Source organism: Phaseolus vulgaris, chromosome 11, assembly GCF_000499845.2.
Source record: "Phaseolus vulgaris cultivar G19833 chromosome 11, P. vulgaris v2.0, whole genome shotgun sequence".
Classification (NCBI taxonomy): domain Eukaryota; kingdom Viridiplantae; phylum Streptophyta; class Magnoliopsida; order Fabales; family Fabaceae; genus Phaseolus; species Phaseolus vulgaris.
Window position 1 is genome coordinate 3644548 of NC_023749.2, and position 9210 is coordinate 3653757.

Consider the following 9210-nt stretch of genomic DNA (forward strand, 5'->3'; position numbering starts at 1 on the left):
GTTCTATATTTGTGTATCTGTGTTCTATATTTTAGAAATTTTTACGTATCTCCGTTCGTACAGTGTCTCTGAGGTGATAAATAATAAAATTGTTTACTATTCTGAATAATGGTTTACCATGAAACCGTCTCAATCAACATTTACTGTCAATAAAATGCAATTTGATTTATATAATTTTGCAGAGCTAAACAATAATTAAAATATATAAAATTGTTGAAAATTTAATTACAAAACCCTATCAATAAAAATCTCTTAGAAAAACTTTAGAAAATCACCACATACTTACAAATTTCTTTTAAAACCTACATTTTTTTTTTTGAAATCTCAATGGAATAAATCCTCTTATTTTTGCAAAATATAAAATTAGAACTTCTAGCAACAAGAATAGAAATATTGAATATATAATGTTGAACACATTTCCCTGTCGTTATATAAATCTATTACAAATTATTAAATTTCATAAATTCAATAATCCATCCACAGTACTTTTATAATTTTAATAAATAATAATATTATTACTAAAATAAGCATGTGAAGAATGTACTGTTAGCAAGAGAAGAAAAGGATAGAAAATCAGTTGAAGTGTGGTGAGCCACTCAGACCTGTGTTCGGTGGGAGGGAATACTCTGTTTCGTTTTCCTTCCCTCCACCAAAGCAGTGCAGAGAGCAAGAAATGGCATTCAAACTCAAATCACTACCTCTTCCTTACTCTCTCTACTCCTCTCCCCGCCAAAACCCTAATTTCATGCTTTCAAACCATCGTCTTCCTCGTCGTTTCGCTGCACATTCTCTTCCTCTCAGTCTCTGTCTCTCAAGCACAGCTTCTGCATCCACGTTTCATCGCACTGCCTTCGTTACCGCACGCGCATTTCAAAGTGATGAACTCATTAACGAAGGCGAAGAAGACAGAGATGAAGAAATGCCGAGACAGGGTGAGAAAAAGGAACTAGCGAATCAAGGGATATGGAGGCAGATGAAGGACATTGTGATGTTTACAGGTCCAGCAACCGGACTTTGGATATGTGCACCACTTATGAGTCTCATCGATACTGCAGTTATTGGTCAGAGAAGCTCCATTGAACTTGCTGCTCTAGGTATTGAAACGGATCAATCGTCGCTTAATCCGCATTATTAAGATTTCTCTTAATTATGAAAAATATATCGTTTATCTTCTTTTTTTCCTTCGAGCAGGTCCTGCTACTGTTGTTTGTGATTACATGAGCTACGTGTTCATGTTTCTCTCAATCGCCACTTCCAATATGGTTGCCACTGCCCTTGCTAAACAGGTTGGTAACAGACACGTGAGATTATTGAATGCTAAATAAGATAGTGTATCGAAAAACTGAGGCACGATGCAATTAGGTCCATATCTGTGATGTTGACACCATTGATGTTGTTAAGTATAGTGAGTGTAGTGAAGTTACTCTTATGTGCTACAAGGGAGAATGGTGGTGCCCTGCGGTTTTTCGTCACAGATCTTTTAACATGGTTTATCTTGTATATAGCTTGCATGTGAGGACAACATAGAACTGTAAAATTTTGTTCCCAGACAATTTTTTTTAGTGGTTTATCTTTACGAGAAAGTTTATGTAGTGGCTCTATACTGGCATTTTTTTTCTGGTGTTAACACTATGGACCAAAGCTTAAATTTATGCATGTGTAGGAACTAAAGCTCACAGTTTTCTCTCAGACGGACTAAACTTAGAATGGAGACAAGTATAGGGACCAGTGAATAATTTAACCCAACACTTATTAGCAGTAACGAGCCGGCTAGACAATAGAGAGTGATCGTAAAACTAAATAACAGATTATTTGAAATTAAATAAGCTCTATTGTTATCTGCAGTTTGTTATTATAAGTAGAGACCATACCTTCTTCTGGTTTCTAGGCTACTGTATCGTTATGTATCTATTTAAACAAGTGTATACCGATACAAGTGAATACAAATCTCTTTACCAGATTGATTGCTATAACAATATCGGTGATTAGGAAATTAATGTCTACACTACAGTAAATATTGGCGTGGATGATTTATCTACTACTACTACTACTATTATTTTTATTTGAATTGACTGAATCTACACGGTTGTGTAGACTTCAATTTGTATACTTACACTACAGCTTAGCATTGAATGTTGTAAAATGTAAATACGCTGTGATGCATGGTTTATCTATTATTATTATTATTATTATTATTATTTGATTCGACTTAATCTACACGATTCAATTTGTATATCCACCACTCTGCACTTTCAGGACTTATACTGCTCTTTCACGAGTTTATGTAGGACAAAGAAGAAGTACAACACCACATATCTGTTTTGCTTTTTGTTGGGCTATCTTGTGGCATTGCGATGCTTTTGTTCACAAGGCTATTTGGTGCTGCAATAATAACTGGTATTGAAAATGGAGTGTTTTATCCATCTGTGCTCTTCAACTCATTTTGGATAGCTAGAATGAACCTGAAAGGTTAGTACTGTAGAGCCAATCCCATAACTGATGATTTTGCTATTTACATGCCTTTTCAGCTTTCATTGGACCAAAGAATGCACACATAGTACCAGCAGCTAGCAGTTATGTAAAGGTTTGTTTCTACCCGATTTTATATCCTTTGAGTTAAATAAAGACTGCAATCCATGCTCTATAAATTCTAGAAGTTACAGAACTGTTATGGAGACAAGTAATTTACCAGTTCATAAGCTTTTTTTTTTCTTGTAATTATGATAAAGGTATTATGTAAGATTGCTTTTTTTACAAAGGGATAGAATCTTGTAATATGAATTTGCTTCATTAATTATTTTTAAACAATATGTGATGGTGTTCACATCCACTTTTTTTTATGCTGTAAATTTTCAGTTACAGTTTTCTTTTTCTTCTTTCAATTTTAGATTCGAGGCTTGGCATCACCTGCCTTACTTGTTGGATGGGTTGCTCAGAGTGCAAGGTGCAAATATGCTATTTATTTCTAACATCTGATTCTCTGATGTAAGTAGTTGGAATTTTTATGTCAAATCTGAGATACTGCTCCAGTCTTGGTATTCCATTTCATGCAGCAATTGATATCAAGATGAAATACTGTTCAATATATCAGTAGATTATTCTTGATATTTTATTGTGTAAAATTCCTTTGCTTTAACATTTCTGAAACAACATCTCTATATCTGGAATATATATTGTCTATTTCTTATATTTTAAGCTAAGTATGTATTTTCCTCTTTCTAAGTTTTCTTTAAAAAATAATTGTAATTATGAATAACCTCTTAAAGTTTCTCTTATATTCGCAGAGCTTAATACATACCAAGTATCAATGTTTGCTTTGTCTGATTTGAAGAATATGTCAATATTTGGCTTGTTAAATTAATTAATGGTTTTGGTATTCATGTTCTGCAGTCTTGGTATGAAAGATTCCTGGGGACCCTTGAAAGCTTTGGCTGCTGCTAGTTTTATAAATATAAGTGGTTGTATAATTTTGTGCATCTGTTTAGGCTATGGTATTGTAGGGGCAGCATGGGCTACAATGGTTTCACAAGTATGCTGAACTAACTCTTATTTATGATAATATAGTGGCTTGTATTATATACGGTTGTACTCATTCTCAAAGTACTAAGCTCATTGTGCACTGCTTTTCTCTTCCCTTTTTGCTTCTAGGTTGTTGCTGCTTGCATGATGATTCACACTCTAAACAAAAAGGGATATAATGCACTTGCCTTCTCCATTCCTTCAGGGCAGGAAGTTTTGACGATATTTGGTCTTGCTGCTCCTGTATTTATGACAATGATGTCAAAGGTTGTCTCTAGTGTAATACTAGTTCTGTAGCTTTGTACGCAGTAGTCTAACCTTTTAATATAATCTGAAGTTATGATGTTTAGGTGGCTTTCTACTCACTACTTATATATTTTGCTACATCAATGGGTACACATACAATGGCTGCTCATCAAGTTAGTTTTATTTCCTGTCTCCTGTTTTTGTGACTATTGCTTCCTTTGCCTGCTATCTGAGTTTTTTTTTTTCTTTCTTTCCGAAAACGAAATTCTAGGACAATAATAATCTAATTTCTTGCTTCAGGTCATGGTCCAAACATATTCCATGTGTACAGTATGGGGTGAACCTCTCTCCCAAACCGCTCAATCATTTATGCCTGAACTGATATATGGAGCAAATCGGAGTTTGTCCAAGGTTAGTTAGTGTTTCTCATTTATAATGTCACAAATCATTCTCTGATGTCAAAAGGTATTTGCCCTGTCTTCTATCTACGGCCTTTGATCTCTCAACCCCCCTTTTTCTTGTTTTCATAATATCAAACAGGCCTGATTGCTTCTAAGGTCGCTTGTGATAATTGGAGTTATACTTGGCTTATTGTTAGGGATTGTTGGAACATCAGTTCCTTGGTTATTTCCCTACATTTTTACACCTGATCGGATGATCACCCAGGAGGTCAGTTCATTCTTTTTTCAAAATTTAGATCACATATTTGTGTTGTCTCCTCTTTCATTTTAATCCACTGCAACCTGTTTCAAAATGTGTGGCAGTACTATCAATCATTAGAAGCTAAATTGCTTTCTTCCCATGGTTTATTTTGTCCCTTGAGAGTTTTATGATTTTAAAACGTAGTCTGGATAATAATGATTTTAAAGCCGGAATAGAGACATTAAAATGGTAAGATACTAATGCACAGTCGAACTATTATAAATTATACACAAAATAATTATAAAATATAATAAAACATAAAGAGGATTCTTTTGGTTATATTTGAAAATTAAAAAAAGGACCATATTATTATGTCTCTTGCATTGTTAAAACTTAATAGCAATAGTTGAATTAATAAATAAATTTAATTTACATAAATACTATTAGTAAAATGAGTAAATATGATTTAAAATGAGCTATTATAAAGATTTTGTGAAATAAAATAGCCACCACATGTAATGTAACAAAGAAGTAGTTGCCAGCAGTGAGGTGATGATGGATGAAGCTGGAGGTATCAAATTTGAATCCTGAGATTAGATGTATGTGCAGAGATTTTTATGAATTATAATAATTTGAAATTTAGACTATACATAACTGTTAACTACTGTATTTGTAACCTTGCAGATGCATAAGGTGCTGATTCCATACTTTATAGCCCTTGCTGTAACACCCCCTACTATCAGCCTTGAGGGAACATTGCTGGTATGTATGCTCACTTCATCTTCTTCCATACTTGTTCTTGTAGGATGTTTACGATCTTTGGGTGTGTTTGGGTAAAACGTGTATTTGAAAGTTGCACAGCTGTGCAGAAAAATGGCGCAGCTGTGCAATTTGTCATGCAGAATGAGGCATGCGATTTTTAATTTTAAATCCCTTTCCTCAACCCTTAAATCCCACATTATATCCTAAAAACCCTCATCCCCTTCTCAGTTGTGCCCCTATTTGACTCACCCCTCAAATTTTCATCTTCCTCGTCCCCCCAGAACCTCCTTAGCCACTCCTTTCACCACCATCATATACCTACCCTCCACCACAGTTAAACCAACCATACTCCATATAAAATCTTCCTTATCTCTTTCCCAGGTCACACAACCTTCTCCTTTATCCTACCCACCAGCTTTCATCTTCTTTCTATCTCCTCCAAATCACCATTATTGCAACTCAGTGGTCTCCAAGCAGAAGAATCCAGTTGTTGGGTCATCTCAACCCAAACCCTCAAGGGAGAAGCTCTATTTGAGGAAGATGGTGGAAACACCCACTGCTAATTCACTTGATTTCACTAGAAAAAATATGATGCTTTGTACTGCCACACTTTTTGTGCCACTGGTTACTTGGATTTCTCCTTCCTTGATTTTATAAGCTTGAGGATGATTTCAATTTATGTTTTTGGCAATATGGGGGTGGGCGAGATCTACCTCAATGAAGGAAAACTTCTACTTGGGATTAGTTTTGGAATTCTTAGTACTTTGTATATTGGAATTAATTATGGTGATCCAGTCAATGAAGGAGAAGTATCATTCAGACAACGGGGTACAACAATGTCGTGGCTGAAATCAATCCCATTTTTGGCTTCCTGCTAGTGGAATAAAGCATGAGCCCCCCATTCACCTATTAGTGAGTCTTAGTGGATGCTAAAAAAATGCATCTTTTCATCCTTAGTTCCCCCCCTTCATCTAGATTATGCATAGGTTATTAACATCCACCATTTTGGTGGAGGTGAGTGAAATGGAAAAATCAGTTACCGTGACCTTCTCTTTTTTATGGGCTACTGATTGACGAATAGGAACAACTTGATATTGGTGTCTTGCTTGCTAGGTGACTTCAAACTATTGCCAATGGAACTTTTAGTGTAGTTGTGCTTGAGGGCCTCATTATCTCGATTGCTAAGTGCTATTGTCATACTTAATTCCTTGATCATTTGGATCCCCTTGAAGGTTTACCCACAATGATCTAGTTATTGTACAATTCATGGGATGCATCAAGCTCCACATGTTGTTTATGAACATAAGGTTGGTGCATACTACTTTGAGAGAACATGGGTAGCTACTGGTTATAGACATTTGTTTGAGGAACTACTAAGTAGCAAGCATCAGTCTTTTGTTCATAAACAAAGTGTTAGACCTTGATGCATCCCATGGTAGTGTCTAGGTCAATTGTTGGTGAGCCTTCACAGATATTCAGTTGATAAGAATTGAGTATGATCATAATGCTTAGCAATGGACGTCAGAACCCCAAGCATAAATGCTTGTGGGTCAAGCATAACCCATAAAAAGACGAGGTCAAGGGAGCTGATTTTTCTGTTCGACTCACCTCGACAAAAAAAAAAATAAATAGTTGATGCTTAAAACCTATGCATAATCTGAGGTGGAGAAAGAATGTGGAGTTGCAATGCGATGTTGTCCACTCATTAGTGATAGCCTCCAGAAAGTTTTTGGGTCAATAGGTGGATGAGGGTTTGTGTTTCATTCCACAAGTAGGAAACCCAATAATGGAATTGAACTCAGCCAATGCAATGTTAACAACATACCAAGAAGTACTGAGAAATTTCAAAACCACTGTTAGGCATAATATTTCCTTCTATGTGGCAAATCTTGTCCACCCCACATTGCCTAACAAAATTGAAATCATCCCTCAAAACTAGGAGATCAAGGGAGGTGAAATCCAAGTACACATAGTGGTATGACCATACATAACATTGTACCTTGTCTAATGGAAAGGGTAAGGAATACAAGAACCAAAATTGTTGGTGGGCGGTTGCCATGTTATTTTTTTGTACGATAAATGTTAGTTTTTCCGTTGGGGGGACTCAAACCCACGATTAGGATGAGTACGGGTAGTAGCTATCCACTACCCCCGATTACCCGTTTAAAATTACCTGTGGATTATTTTATACCCTTAGATATTTATTTTTTGTAAATTTTAAAAATGGTTATCTGAATATAAATTCAAATAAAAAAATTATCCTTGTTGGAGATCCCACATCGACTAGAGATTAGAGTCTTTCATTGTATATAAGTAGGTGCAAACCTCAACCCTATGAGCCGGTTTAATGGGGTTGAGTTAGGCTTAAAGTCCACTTCGTAATATGGTATCAGAGCCCTTTCGAGCCTATCCTAGCGAGTGTTTGTGTTGGGCCTATCGTGCCACCCGCTATCGGGCCGCTATCGAACCACCCATAATATATAATCCCACGCACGAGTTGGTAGTCTCAGCATGAGGGGTGGGTTGGAGATTCCACATTAGTCTAGCTCAGTTGATTGAACAAGATGTGAGTTATTCTAAACTCCTTACCATGTGTTTAATTTCTATGGATAAAAGAAATAAAATTCAATTATTAGTCTTTTTAAAAAAACAAAGTTAAATAAGTCTACTTTGTGTGTTTCATTAACTCTCTCAATATCTAAATTCTGTTGTTTCAAGTTGAATTAATATTTTGATATTTTTTTATCATAATGGTATCTAATGCTTATTTGATGATGATTTAATTTTATGCCCAGTATTGCAACTCATTAGAAACAGGGACCTCTGCATGTGCCACATAATAACTGCTATTGCAACTTCAATGTATGTTTACTCGTGCAGGCTGGGCGGGATCTGAGATATATAAGTTTGTCAATGACTGGATGCTTTTGCGTGGGTTCACTAGTATTATGGGTAAACACCTTTCCTTGAACTCCTGGCATATTGCTTCACCAATTTTGCCTGAAACATCCAATTTTTTGTGATGCCCAGGCCTTGAGTAGTAGATTTGGTTTGCTAGGTTGCTGGTTTTCCCTCGCAATATTTCAATGGGTAAGAATATGACCTAGACTTGTACTAAGTTAAAGCACCAGTTCCTTAAGTATCCTGATTTTCAATTCTGTTATGGTTGTTAGGCTCGGTTTTCGATGGCCCTCCTGCGCCTTCTTTCTCCCAAGGGCATTTTATACTCGGAAGATACAGGCCAGTATGAGCTGCTAAAGCTAAAGACTGCTTAGTTTGTGTCCCTGCTTTTATACTTATATTATATTTCATCACACAAGTTACAAGGACAGAAGACTGTTGGGTCATCTCAACCCACGGGTCATTAGTTTTATAATTCATTTTATCTGTGTTAGATTGGATTGAATAAATGATTTTTCCTTCTAGTAGCATAAAAAATAATTCAGATCCTTGTAGTGGTGCAATTTGTATTGGTTTATGTAATACTTTTCTTTTTAATTTTGTATTTTTTTAATGATTTTTATTTAACTGCCATCTTCAAGGTTTAGAATAATAGTAATTACACTTTTATCATTTATATAAACTGTCACTTAATATTTAATTAATTTACATATATTTGTATATTATGGTATAGAAATGAAAAATATGAAATAGAAAATTTTATAAATATTTATTAAAGTCAAGAAAATTTGTATTTTTTAATCTTTTAAGAGAATCTTAAATTATACCTAAAAAGAAAGTAGTATGGTATGACTTATTACTTCGGTTGTAAACCATTAACTAAGGGCCTTCAGAACAATTCTCATTTCCCTCAATTAATTTTGAAAAATTGTATATGCTTGAGAAATGAAACATTTATTTTCTGACTTGGTATTCTTTTAGGATTCTGTGACAATTGCGATATACAATTGTGGTTTGTATAAAACTAATCCTGAGGAAAATGTTATGTTTGGTAGTAAATGAATTTTGTGGTGAGGACTATTGAAGGATAGCACTTGTATGATACAATTGGATAACACATGATCATCTTTTTCAGCATCG

General features: G+C 35.1%; 1 pseudogene; it reads left to right on the forward strand.

Annotated features, from left to right (window-relative positions):
* Positions 1 to 552: 552 nt before the first annotated feature.
* On the forward strand, positions 553 to 8667 carry LOC137811195 (protein DETOXIFICATION 46, chloroplastic-like; annotated as a pseudogene).
* Positions 8668 to 9210: the final 543 nt, after the last annotated feature.